The sequence below is a fragment of the Polypterus senegalus genome, chromosome 7 (assembly GCF_016835505.1).
Source record: "Polypterus senegalus isolate Bchr_013 chromosome 7, ASM1683550v1, whole genome shotgun sequence".
Lineage (NCBI taxonomy): Eukaryota > Metazoa > Chordata > Cladistia > Polypteriformes > Polypteridae > Polypterus > Polypterus senegalus.
The window spans coordinates 49,929,784-49,943,595 of NC_053160.1; the positions used below are offsets into that span (position 1 = coordinate 49,929,784).

At 34.8% G+C, this 13,812-nt stretch overlaps 1 long non-coding RNA gene across 1 annotated transcript; it reads right to left on the reverse strand.

The window, feature by feature from the left end:
* Positions 1-1,055: 1,055 nt before the first annotated feature.
* On the reverse strand, positions 1,056-5,443 carry LOC120532142. Its single transcript, XR_005634218.1, has 3 exons — positions 5,369-5,443; positions 1,913-1,983; positions 1,056-1,121 (listed from the first exon to the last, which is right to left on the reverse strand). It is a non-coding gene; the product is annotated as an uncharacterized LOC120532142 (long non-coding RNA).
* Between the last annotated feature and the right edge of the window lie 8,369 nt (positions 5,444-13,812).

A 13,812-nucleotide genomic window follows, 5' to 3' on the forward strand; every position in this document is an offset into this window, starting at 1 on the left:
GTGAGGTTAACCTGCACATTGACTAAGGTCTTTCTTCATTACCACTATCTACTACAATTTAATTATATTGAATACCTATCTGATTTCTGCTACACTTATCTTAAGTAAGATAACAGATTTAATTAACTCCATTTGTTGAGGACCTGCAGACGCTTTCAGGAGTAAAACATGACTTCAATTCTGAAATTGCATACTCTGACCACATCTGTGTAATATTTGACTGCAAAGAGCTCTAGCATAGTATCACAAACTGATAACAAAAAGATGAAACCTAATTTTACTTAGAAAGGATAGTCTCTACACCTTGTCTACACTAGTAACCTTTCCAGAACAGGAGAAGAGATGAGATGCAAAATATATGTTTTTCACAGTCTTCCACTTCATTCAAACTATATAAATTAACAGCAAATATGCAAATAAAGCTCTCATTCTACAAAGGATGAATTATCACACAATCATACCTCTTCCATGATATTATAAGATAACAAGGCAGTTATACTTTTTATTTCATTTCTCAAAACAAAGATACATTTAATTTACTCCTCAAATATCCATAAAAGAATGAAGAGTCTGACAACTGCTTCAGAGCCAGCATTAAAATTTGCTCTTCCCAGATCTTAGATTCAAGCATTGGCCGATGTTGATCCTTGCTTTACTGGAATATACCATCTTGTCCTCCTTTGTAAGCACATCAATATCTAATGTGAAAAGTACCTACTGTGATCACCATGTCTGTTTCGCTGTCTTTCAGTCTGTCTGCATGAAATAACACAGCACCCACTGGACCAATTTTAATGAAATTTAACACACTTATTCCTCTTAGAAACTTTTTGAGAAAGTTTAAAAGTGTTTAAAATGGTTTGCACTGAACAAATTAGTGAAAAATTCCTCTTTGAAAAGCATAGTCTGTAAAGGAACAACAATCTGTAAGACTTCAGTTAAGGAGTAGTTTACTGTTTTACTAGGGGTCACCTAAACTTCTTCTTTTACACATCTGAGAGCTGTTCCTGATGGCAAACTGCATCCCCAATAAAACGTAGTAAAATGATGAGGGGCAACACATATGCAAGTCGCATCTCTGGTACGCTAACTCACATCTTCTGCTGTTTGAGGTAAGTTAACTGGAAAAATACGAAAAATATAAAAAAGTCACATATCCAGAAATTAATGTAGCAGGAAAGGAATTATGTAAGCATCATTCTGTAAGTATAGCATAAACAAACATGTCTTTGGTAATTACGTTGTAGTAAAGCAACTACACAGATCCATTATTTGCACATCATAATGATTCAGTATTTCTCCTACCCTGTAATTGTTTTGGATAAGTCTATGCTCTCCATCATGGTCAGAGGCAACTAAAAATTTTAACTTCAGACATCTTTCAAAAATGTTATGTTTAAGACATTTGAGGTACAATTAGTCCCAGACTCTCCACAACAAATAACAATTTATCAACTGATGCCATTTTTACGTTACCTGAAATGGAATCTCTCAGTTAAAGCTATTGATCCACCACAAACTTACTTTAGCTATGTTTGCCTTTGAGCATGTATTTAATGTAGTCTATTGACACGTGTAATTGAATTATATTATCAGTTTTATTTTTAAATAAGACTCACTGTCACAAAACTATTTAATAAGCAAAAATGTGATAGCGGACTCTTTGAAGTAATAAAAAATATAAAGTACTTCCAGCTTTCGAATCAGTTAACTAATCCCCAAATGCAATAGGATATTACTGTACTTTATAAATACATTTTCTAACATGTTAAGAACTACAACCACTGCCTGAGTTATAGTCAATCATTCTGTGCAATACAGAAGAAATGCTTTAACCAAGAAAAACCCCACAAAAACTAGGTGTCTCTCATTTGGATGCGTTTCTGTTAGGTATTCATAATTAACGTTTTACCTGAATGGTTGTAAAACTGTATTCCAACAACGGTGCAGGTTGAGGTTTGGATTTTTTATTTGCGACAGCAGCTGTAGAGAAAAACATAGGAATTCAATTTAATTCACACTCACAAAACCGTGAACAGGTTCGCCTACATAAAAACTTTATTAACTTTACGTTCTGTGCATTATGATTATGTGTCCACTACATCTAAATCAAGATGTGTTCGTCTTCATCATCACCTGCAACAGATAATATTGATTTTTATGCTCTACTTGAGGATTTTTGTAAGAGATTGTCCCCAACATAGCTTTATACATTACACACAGGGGTGCAAATTGGGGTTATACAGAGTATGTGTTGTGTAGGGGTATTCAGTCACTAGGGTGGACCCAAGAACATCTTTGTACATAAGTACCAACTATGGGGGAGTCAAAGGGGCAACTTGCCTCCTCCCCCAATCCTGGAACAAAGCTATTTATTGAAATAATAAAAAGTACGCTAAAAGTTCATACTTTACCTACAGCTGTTGAATCTATGTGTTGCTACAGCCTACTAATACTACATTAAGACTGCAGCTAAAACTGACTCAGTTATGAGTTTTGGCTCATGTGATTTTTTTAATTCTTGAAATTAATGTTGCAAGAGATTCAAATCATATATAGATGTGTTTATATATACATATATATATATATATATAGTAAATCCCCAAAATGAATAAAAATGAATTCATCAGTCCTCAGCAACAGAATAGACAGCCAAGAATTCTAGCTACATGCTAATTGCTGAAATACTGACTTCAAACTTTTCATGTTACTGAAAGTCTGCAAATTCATCAGCCCACAAGTGCTTATAGATGCATTGAGTAGGATCATAGTTTTCATATCGATAGATGGAAACCTGAGGACACCAGAGATGAACCAAAACTGGGGGCAACAACATATGGAAGGAGTTAATGAAATGTAGTGATTGAATGTTTAACACTTGGAATTCCAACACTAGGAATTGGCATTACCTTTCCATGACTTGTTAACAGCCTCCTTGACATCTGTACTAAGCTTTTAATAATGTTATCTCTTACCTAGAAGAGATTTTGTTCCTCTTTTGTTAGTAGGGTTTGGAACTTACTGTACACATCTTTATCTTTGTTGATCTGTATTCTATTTAACAAGATTTTTGGGGATTCCACACCTTTTGGTTGTGGTTACATCCCCACTTCAAATGCTCAGCATCTTCAATACCACTGCAGTTGGATCTTGGTCATTTGTCAATTAGACTGACTTTCCCTTTGCACTCAGTCTTTTGTAGTGTTTATGATGCCTGGTTTTATTTCCCATGCCATGTCAGTTAATCTGCTGGGTAATGATTTACTTTTAACCATTGGTCAAACATTTTTTGATTCGCTTCTGAATATTTCTTTAATCCATGTTGCTTCCTATCTTTCTTGTAGGATTTTCCAATGGAGTTTCCAGTTGTTCCAGGCCTTTCTTTCTTCTGGTTTAGTTTGCATAATTTCGTACATTCTTTCATTCTCTTATGTTATAATGACAATTTGAGAGCTGAAGGTTTCTTATTATGGAAATTTATGAGACTGTGTTTTCTCAGCAAAGCTCCAGATTTGTATGTCATTATGTTTTCTGCTACGCCTTGGGCTTTTTGTGAAACCTCTATTATGGCAGCTGTATACCTGTGGCACTTAATTAAGATAAAAAGAATGGTTACCCCAGGAGTATAATACTTTGGTGTATTAACAGGAGTAGCAGGGTATTTAAAACACCAGATCCAATGGTAGTTTCCAGTGATGGTAACTACATAATTATTTACTATTATATTTTTGATTAAGTATCCAAATATACAGGATCATAAATATATAAAATAAATTGAGGTCCCTGAATATAAATATAATTGTGAAATTCAATGAAACTGAAGTATCCTTAATTTTTTATGGGAATCCTGTAAACTCATCCTCATCAACCTATAAAAGTTATGAAAAAAATCACCATCCAATCAGTGCACAACATAATGTGTAATTCCAGTTATGGAAATTTTTTTTTAGTGTGCCATGAGTAATAGTGCAAACAGTCAAGTCATTTGTGATAATTATATGAACACAAGTATAAGTGTAAGAGTTTTTTGAGAGATGCTTATACTGTGTATTAAACCATCCTTAGACAACACTGGTAAAAACAGCTGTTTTTTTCAAAAATGCTTACACTGTGAATCAAATCAACCTTAGGCTACGCTGGTTAAGAAAGCTGCAGGTCTCTCAGTGTTTTTAGTGTCCAGCCAAATACAGTTAAACTATCAATCAGTCAGCTGGCCTGCAGCTCACTTTCACTGCATTGCCTCGCCTCAGACTAGTTTTATTCAAGTTATAAAAGCATCTCTCAAAACAGTCTGACAGTGAAATTTGCTGTTATACTCACACTATTTCATCCTCTGTTGTTCATCACCATGAATCACTTGATTGTACTCTTCGATCCTGTCATGCTAAAAAAAAGGGCCTCCATAGTGATTCTCTTATTGGGAAACAAAGAAGAAACTCTCTGAGGTTGTGCATCCTTTTGATGGCGATTGTTCAGAATTTGCATACATAGACAAGGATCGTTCAATATGAATTATGGATAAATGTTGATGACTACTTCTGGATCAGAGTAAATATTATTAATATTGGAGCAATTCATAAAAAGCATAATGCCACTGTTAAGTGTTTTACAGATCGCCTGATTAAAGAAAACAAATATGGCATGCAGGGAACATGGACAGGTAAGTATTATAACATGACCTTTTTAAGAACATTTTTTCAAAATAGTTATTTTAAAACACCTTCATTTTAATATATAAAGAGGAAAGAGGAATATTGAAAGAACAAATCGAAGTAGGTTTTAGATTCATCTGCTTTAAATAAAATGTTAAATAAAATAGAATCAGAACCAAACAAAATTCCTAACATATCTAATGATTTCATAGAACTATGAAATGGAAAAAAAAGCCTGCAAATATAGCCAAATGGCTACAAGCTTATTTTTTATATACTGTATTTATTGATGGCTACAAGTTTCTACAATGTTGCGTCCTTAGTATGTATGTATTATTACGTGCAAGTCTTCAGGTCAGATGCCTTAAAAGAACATCCCGCTAAACATTCTGAAATTATCAAACCACTACTTTGCATTAAACCCCTCTATATGCAGTTCCCAGCAGTTCTGACTCATCCCTCATGGCCTTAGGTGTCTCTCTACAGATATGACAGCGATTATCTCACTCAAAGCATCTTTAGGCACTTGCAAGTTATTGCATTAACAGACATTCTGTAATATAAAGAATTTGAAGACAGCATGCCAGCAGTTAGCTTGTAACTGGTATTCCTGGCTCACAATTAGATCACTAGTATATGATGCCACCTGAAGATTTGTGGAGACACCTGAAGTGCATTTTCCACATTCCTACTGTGAGCTAAATCATGGTACATACCCGCTGATTTGCAGCATTATACTTCTCTTCAGCCACTGACTGTGGAGTACTTACAGAGGTCAGTAGATAGACACTGAAAAAAAAAAAGATAGACACTGAATTGGATAAGATACGTAAATGCACTGTGGCCACTTCCAGGGAAATTTGTCACAATGTCTGTAAAGAGACCTTGGCTGAAAAAGGATAGGTGTATGAATTGGTACAAGTGTCCCATCAACCTCTCCATCAATGGATGGGTTTGTTGGTGACTGCATACAAGTTCAACATTTTGTGCACAATGAAAGCAAGTTTTAATGAAAGAGATGTTTGAGAAGTGCTTATACCTTGAATTAAACCAGCGTTAGGCAATGTAGTCAAAAAGAGCTGCAGTCCTGTTGCCCTATTGGTTGTTTTTTATTTTACCTTGTTTGTGTCTCCTTTGCAAAGCCAAATTGTTTATTATTGTTTTTTGCTTGTTGCTATGTTTGGATTATTGTCTATATTGTACCCTTCATTTTTTTTATCCTTGCCCCTATACATCCCCATGCATGCAGAAAAGGGGGCTCAAAAACAAATGTTGCATTGCCTCCTCAAAACAGCTTATTGTGCCCCAATTGCAAAATTCTTTACATTGTTGTGTGCTCCTCTGAATTATCATAATGGTATTACTATTCCTGTTATGTTTTGTTTGAAACCTTTTTCATTTTTATTATTATTCTTTTAAATGTCTTTGTGTTAAATTACTCAGTAGTAAAATTGCTGCCCAAGGTAGAATATCAGTTTTCCATTTGAAATTATATTTATGTGTACCGTATAGGAACTAGATAGTTATGGAGAAATTTCCTTGCCATGAATATTGAAAATAAATCGATCATCTTTATAAATTATAAATTATAAATTATAAAATGAAAATGCAATATCCTATTTGTACTTTCATTTTCAAAGTCTGCATCCAAGAATGCTGCAAAAATTTAAATTAAAATGAAATAACCCCATTTGCAATTTTATTTTCAGCCTGAACCGCAATGAAGCTGCGAAAATGAAAAGTAAAAAGCATTTCCACCTTTCATTTCCATTTTCAAGTTCTCAACATGCAAACAATGTGGGTCAATGGATGGGGCTTTGTATCGCGATTTCCCACAATTCTTTGCCTGTTGTAGCTGTAGTTAAAAAAATGTAAATTATGATGTAATAAAGGCTGTCATGTTAAATATTGCAATTAAATTGCATATTAATTATTTCAGAACTACACTAATGCATGGCTCTTTGGATTTTGTAAGATGGTTTCACTGTGAAGCTTGCAGTATGGGGTGAAAAGATCAAAATCACGTGAAATAAACACAGTCGAAATGAGAAGTATTCTTTCAATCAAGGTGGCTCTTTTGTTTTTCACCTGGACAGCAATTCACTGAGGCCCTGTAGGACGCTTTTAAAGATGCTGTATAAAAACCGTATACAAAATGCCTTCACATTAAGGTAAATTTCACAGGTATACAATGAAAAAACTGTTTTATGTCATGTACTTTTTATGTATTTATCGATGGTGAATTCCAATTTCCATTTCCATTTACATCGCATTTTTCTACAAAACACATTTTTAGCTGTCAATTATAGATTTTCTTATTGTTTACACCCTATAATTAATTACCAATATTGTATTTTAATGATAATTTAAGTTTAAATTCAGAAAGAATGCCCAGTTTGAAAAAACATAAAGTTTGTTGCCAAACACATCATCAGACCTAGTGTGGTGGATCCAGATAAAGTGCTCCTACCACCTAGGAAAGGCTCCATACACAGTAAATAAAATGTATTATTATTATTACTACCCCAAATATCATAGTAGCTTGGTTTAATGAAGCAGGCTGTCAAAGCCCTATCAAAAGATGACGCCTTTGTGTTTGTGCCAAAAGATTCTAGGTTTGTCTGAGGCTAAACTGCAAGATGGTAGTTTTACCAGACCTGGTATTAGAAATGGGTAGAGTGGTGGCTCTGAGGCTAGGGCTCTGTGCCGCCAATCGGAAGGTTGCTGGTTTGAACCCCATGAATGCCAGAAAGTGACTCTACTCCATTGGGCCCCTGAGCAAGGCCCCTGACCTGCAATTGCTCCGTCCTGTGTATGTCGTTAATCTGCATCCAGCTCAGCAAGCAGGTCCTACAACTTACATGGAAAACTTAAGGGTTGGTGGCAAGGATTGGCACTCCAGCCACTGTAAAAAAAACTCACACTGTTCATTGTGGTGTTGAGGTGTCACTTATTGCACAGATGCACATGGATCTCAATTCAGCTGGTATACTATGTGGTGGGTAAGAAGTAACAAACTAAAGAAGTTCAATATATGCTAATGAATATATATTGCTTTCTTTATATATTTTTAAAAATATATCAAGAACAGATTGTTTTCTATATATATTTTTCTTGATAATACTGTATTTTTAAAAATATATAAAAAATAGATTGACTAAATATTTTCATTGTAAATGGATTTAGAAGAATACAGTATACACGAATAAATTGTGTAATTTCTTACATGTTAATTTATTTTCTTTTCAGTTTTCTATTTAAATGTGATGGAAATATTAGAATTATTTTTTATTGTGAATGTAAATAAAAATAACTATTTGCAAATAAAACAATTTTTTATTAGCTTAATTTTGCAGACCCGCGTTATCACCTGGTTGGTGAGTTCAGTATGTTTAGGATTTCTCCAGAACCCTTGCCTGTACTTTTTAAATTTTCAAATGATTTCTCAGATGATCTTTAAGTCCAGAAGGAAGTCTTTGATTGACTTAAATCAATAGACAAAAATAAATAAAAACAGCACATAATATGTGTTGAGACAAAGATTATTATTTAATAAAAAGTGATCTATCCTAATTCCATAAAAAAGATCGATAGGCAGAAATAAAGAGCAAATTAGAAGTCTGTTGTTTCCACAAGTCAACAAATATCTCCAGTAATTTGACTAAGTGCATTTTGTGTGTATCCCATAAAATGTCTTGTGATGGGACTGGCAAACTATTTTTCTTATTACAAGCATGTATTTCTGGTTGTCTGGTTTTTCAAGCATACTTCTACTTTTTAGTAAAGGCAGTAATTGAGCCTCTGAATGTGTGTCTCAATTAGAAGTTACAAAAAATGTTCCAGATTCTCTTTACCCAGAATGTTTTTATAAATTTCCAATGCACTATACAGCGGCAATCTATAGCCATGAGGGTACAATTCTTTTCAGTTGTGTAAGTAACCATTAAAGTAGACATTTTACTAAAGGCTCACTTAATTTTTTTTCTCTCTCTTTCAGTTATAAGCAATATTGCAATACTGGTCTAAGGTAAAAAGGCAGGTTGCACATTCTTCAGTGCAGCCCACTTCATTGCTATGGTTCCCATTCTGTAACAAAGAAAATGCAGGGAGCTAAATTATCAACAAGTGTCTTAAAAAACTGATGACTTCCATATCAGTACATATAACAAATGTAAATTTAATAGAATTAAATAAAAGCACAATGGGTCTAATAGGGCATCAAAAGAAGTAATGATTAATTAAAAGACACCATCTACACAGAAATATATTACAAGACTATTAAACCTAAAGTGCAATGTATGAACAGTGAACATAGATGTTGATAGCTATCAAGCATAAAATATAGCTTAATGAATCATGGAGCTAAACACACATATATTTTAACAAAATGTGAAGGACAATTATTAAGTGTTGGGGTACCTCAAAGACAAAACCCATATATTTGAAGGCCAAAAAGATAAAGAAAAAAGACAAAAGCTTGTAAAGTCCTTTCAGACTGGAGTCAAATCAGCGACTGGAAAAGATGTTGGCACTGAAAGTCAGACCAGGGGCCTGATGTATAAACAGTGTGCACGCACACAAATGTTGCGTAAGCGTCTGTGACAAAGCTTCACAGATGTATTGTCATCCAGTAACTTGGTGCTCACAGACAAACACCTACTTCCCTCTTCTCCTAAAACATTATGAAGAAGAAACTGTTTTCAAATCCCGATGTATAAAACCTAAACTTGGCGTAAAGCCACACACATTTTCACGCTAGCTCAAACCCTGGTGTACACAAGTTTTCCACTCGGTTTTGCAAACTGGCGCCACCCAGCGTCAAATCAGTGCTTTTGTTCCAGTGTGGTTTCTCTTTCTTTTTTAGATCCACATCCCTGACACGGCTTTATCAAATACACTGAAATTAACTGCATATTGTTTATTAGTTTAAGGCATCTGATTGTAATTAACCTGTAACAATATAATGGTCGACGGAATGGCCAAACTGTTCCAAATACCATAGCTGCTTTAGCATTGTTACTCTCACTGCACCTTCTTCATCTTCTTCTTTCAGCTGCTCCCATTAGGAGTTTCCACAGTGGATCATCTTTTTCCATATTACTCTCACTGCACCACTTGGAGTACATATATCACTGTATCTGAGTGTGCAATCACAGCTCTACAGCAGCTGATCGGAAAGAGAATTATTGGTATACAGCATCTAGCACATGCTGCCTCAGCCATGCTGCCTATTTGCTAATAGCTAATAAGCTTTCATATGACACTCAGACGGTGGGCTACGACTCGCCTTTTCACGGCGACTTTGATATGTGACAACTTCTTTTTTATTTCAGGCACTGTACGACTTTGTGAACTTGAGCTTTTGAGTTTTTCCGACACTCTGTGTCACTCGATCAATTTCCTTTTGTTGTTTATACCACTGTTTAAACCAACAAATAGTATGTTTTTCCTTCTCTCTGAAATTTTTTTATTTTCCTCCATGGTTTTGCTATTGCCTTTTCACAGAACGCTGAGCTTAAGGGCTATTTATATTGAATTGCATATTCAAAGAGGTGTAATTCTGGGAGGAGTTGGGGAGTGGCAGCAGGCGCGTGCAGATTAATGCATCTGGATTTTTTTGTGTGTACGCATATTTCCGCTTTTGTCCATATGCCATGTTTTAGTATGAATTCTATGCACGCCGTTATGCATGAGGCCCCAGAAGAGGTGGGAGTCAGGAGATGATAATGCTGAAGTGATATCACTGGGATTGACGGTCATCCAATCTGTAGGAAAAGGAAGAGAAGTATCAGACAACAGCACCAACCCTCGGCTCGGAGTGGTATTGCAACTAGACGAGCCCTCAAGATGTCTCCCAATTGCACATGTGTGACAATTTATAAAGAGAGGCATTTAAAAATGAAAACAGATGTTGAGGAAATATTAGCAACAATCAAAGGGCAGATATTTTCAATATGTATTGAGAAAATGAATTTCACAGAATGCATGCTCATAGAACACCACGCAAACGCAAAATTTGTACCAAAATTTAATACAGTAATCATTAACAAGAGTAAAAAGGTAAAAAGAGGAAGAATTAAACTGTAAAGCAGTAATAACGTTTGACCCTTGGATGTGAGGAAACTGCCAGTTGGGATGCATCAGCCCTTTGAAGTGTCATTGTTTATTCAAAGAGTCTCACAACTTCAGGAATGTGACAGCAACGTAATTCTGTTTATTGCACAAAGTGTAGATAATAAACCAAGTTGATGTCATAATCTCTTCCTTTAAATGAACCTGAAAGATCCTTAATTTCCTGGGAATTCGACAAGAAGTGGGGCACCATAGTAAACTATGTCTAGTTACTAATGTATTTCGAGGGAAAAAATCCCTTCTTTCATCATGAATGTGTTGCAAATACTTAGTAAGTAAACTAATCAGATGAAAAAATACTATTCAATTGTAAAAAAAAAAAAAAAGATATTACATGTACTTCATATAAATTTGAAAGATGGACAACAAACTTAACAAAACGTGAAAGATAGAATAACCATTCTGTACCTTCTCAGATGGGAACATATTGCCACCGATATTCCAATACATGGCCTTTGTGTAATGCAATATGTTATACAGTACATTGCAGACAACTATTGAAAGGAAAAAATTCACATTGATGCAATTCTAAAAACACATTCTTAAAACTGCACAGCAAATTGTCCACAAAACCCTTATCCATGGAGCAACTCTTGCATAGGCAAAAGAATACATTTTATTTTAGAACATGATGTTCATATTTGTGAAGGAGACAATATACTGTATAATTCACACTTTCATGTGGGCTTAGATTTCTCCCTGTTAATGATGTGATACTCAAAGACTGAAAAGCCAGCTTGCATCACTGGTGTTACATTCACATCCTTATCCTATCAGAGAGGGAGTTCAAACAGTGACTTTTCAAAGCGTCACAGATGTATTGTCATCCAGTAACTTGGTGCTCACAGACAAACACCTACTTCCCTCTTCTCCTAAAACATTATGAAGAAGAAACTGTTTTCATTTGAACTACATTATGACCCATTTTTAGATTTTTCTGGTTTCTTCTATTAGATCAATTTGCTATGGATAGCCATACCAGGAACATAAGACTTTTCTGAGGGTCACAGTGGCACCTCCACCACACTACGCCGCACCACACCATATCATACTGCAGCATCATCAAGATTTTAGGAGGTGAAAAATCTTTTGATATATTATAAAATGTATTATTAGATAAATTTAGGCACATTGCCTCAAACTCAAATGCAGCTTATTAAAATATACTATAAATTATTAAGTTTCAGTAAACAATTTGCCTCAAATTCTATTTAAATGTTATTTATTAATATTTACGTACAACATTCCAACACTGAATTAATTTGATACTGTATTCTAACTGTGTAGGGGTCCCCAGTGACCCCTTTGGTGAAGGCACTATGTCTACATACGTAGTTCTAATTACTCATGAAGACTCTGAGCTTTTGTCTTTTATTGTTTCTCTCCAACAGACAAATACTCATTTGCAAACTTAGTAAAAGGCAAAAATATAAATAATAATTGTTAGAATAATGGAAAGATGATATTAGAGATTTTTAAAGTTGAAGCAAAATCCTTTTTATTATTATTTTGTTATTTTTTTCAGAAAATATAATTCTTTTCAGGAAGAAAACAACTTCACCTGATAGTCATTGAGCTACTGTTAGTTACTTCTCTGCACAAATGTGCTCTCTGACCTTTGGACCATGACATGAGAGTAAGCCCTCCATGGTAAAACAGACCAAGGCAATAAAACTCTTGTAAAAAATAACAGTATAGTACATGGCTTAACTGATCCTTTCAAAAGTCTAATTGTGTTTTGTTTTTTTTGTTAAAACGGTAGATGGGCCTGTTCTGCCAAGAAAAGTGACCATAAAAGCCACTTTAGCCTCCAAAGGTTGTTTACATGACCAGTCCAAAATAATTAGCCCAAGAATCCTTAGCAATACGGGGAGCACAGGTCACAACCACTGCCAGGACTGAATGTGAATTAGAATTTCCCCATTATATTACTGGATGTGAAGGACATGAAGTAGTATCCTAATCCCTCATCCTACAGAACCTACTGACATCTTGTGACCTGGGCAATGGATCCTGCAGAACCTGGATTAGTATCTCAATTCCACATCCTATTGATCCTCCAAACCCACAGTGATTGCTAGTGTCAGTAAACAACCAGGTAGTTTCAGTGAGATAATACCAAACATTATTTCAGTCAAAGCCTGTTTATCTGTAGAGAAAACAGACACAAGACTTAGAATAGAACAAAGCATACAACCTGAATGATTTAAAACAAACTCCATACAACAAGCTTTGTATGAAATAGTTCACCGCGAACAGGTACAGAATGGGCAATCCATTCTAAAGCCCATGGGGATGACAACATACATTGAGTATCTTTTCTTCTTAATCTGGCTACGGTGTTCCTTTAAAGTGCATGCCATAGCACCATCTTTTGGAATGCTATTACATTTAGGTAGTGTGACCGTGATACAACAAACAAAATTCTTTCAAATCCTTTCTTTTTTTTTACAGTGCCCTGATGACTGATCATGCAAGAATACTTACATCAGACAAAATCATACAACATATAATTTACAATGGTATTTTTACTTGTCAGTGAAGCTACTCTTAACTAAATACAAAAACATGTTGACTAAAAGATCCCAAGCACTTATTTGATATCTTCTTACAAGCACATACACACCAGTTATTTTGTCAGACTTGCATTATGCAATCTAATATTTATGGCACTATATTAGTATTTGCATCTATTCCAATAACCATCAGCCTATCTGCATACATCCCATCTACCTATTCCTCCTCTGCTTTTTTACTCATTCCTACGAATGCATTCCTGTCTTAGGCTTGCTGACTAAACCTTTCCAAAAACTAATTTGCATTAAAAGGCATTTGCCTGTTAGACTCCCATTTAAAAACACACAATCAAAAAATAATGCCAGCCCTCCCTTATAAGTTCTACAGTCCTGTTAAAAATGTATTCATGTAAAAGCTTCATCTTATTTGAATAATCCTGTATTTCTATATTAACACATCACACACATTAAGTATTACAAGTCTTACTTAACAAACTATAAAAAGGACTCTT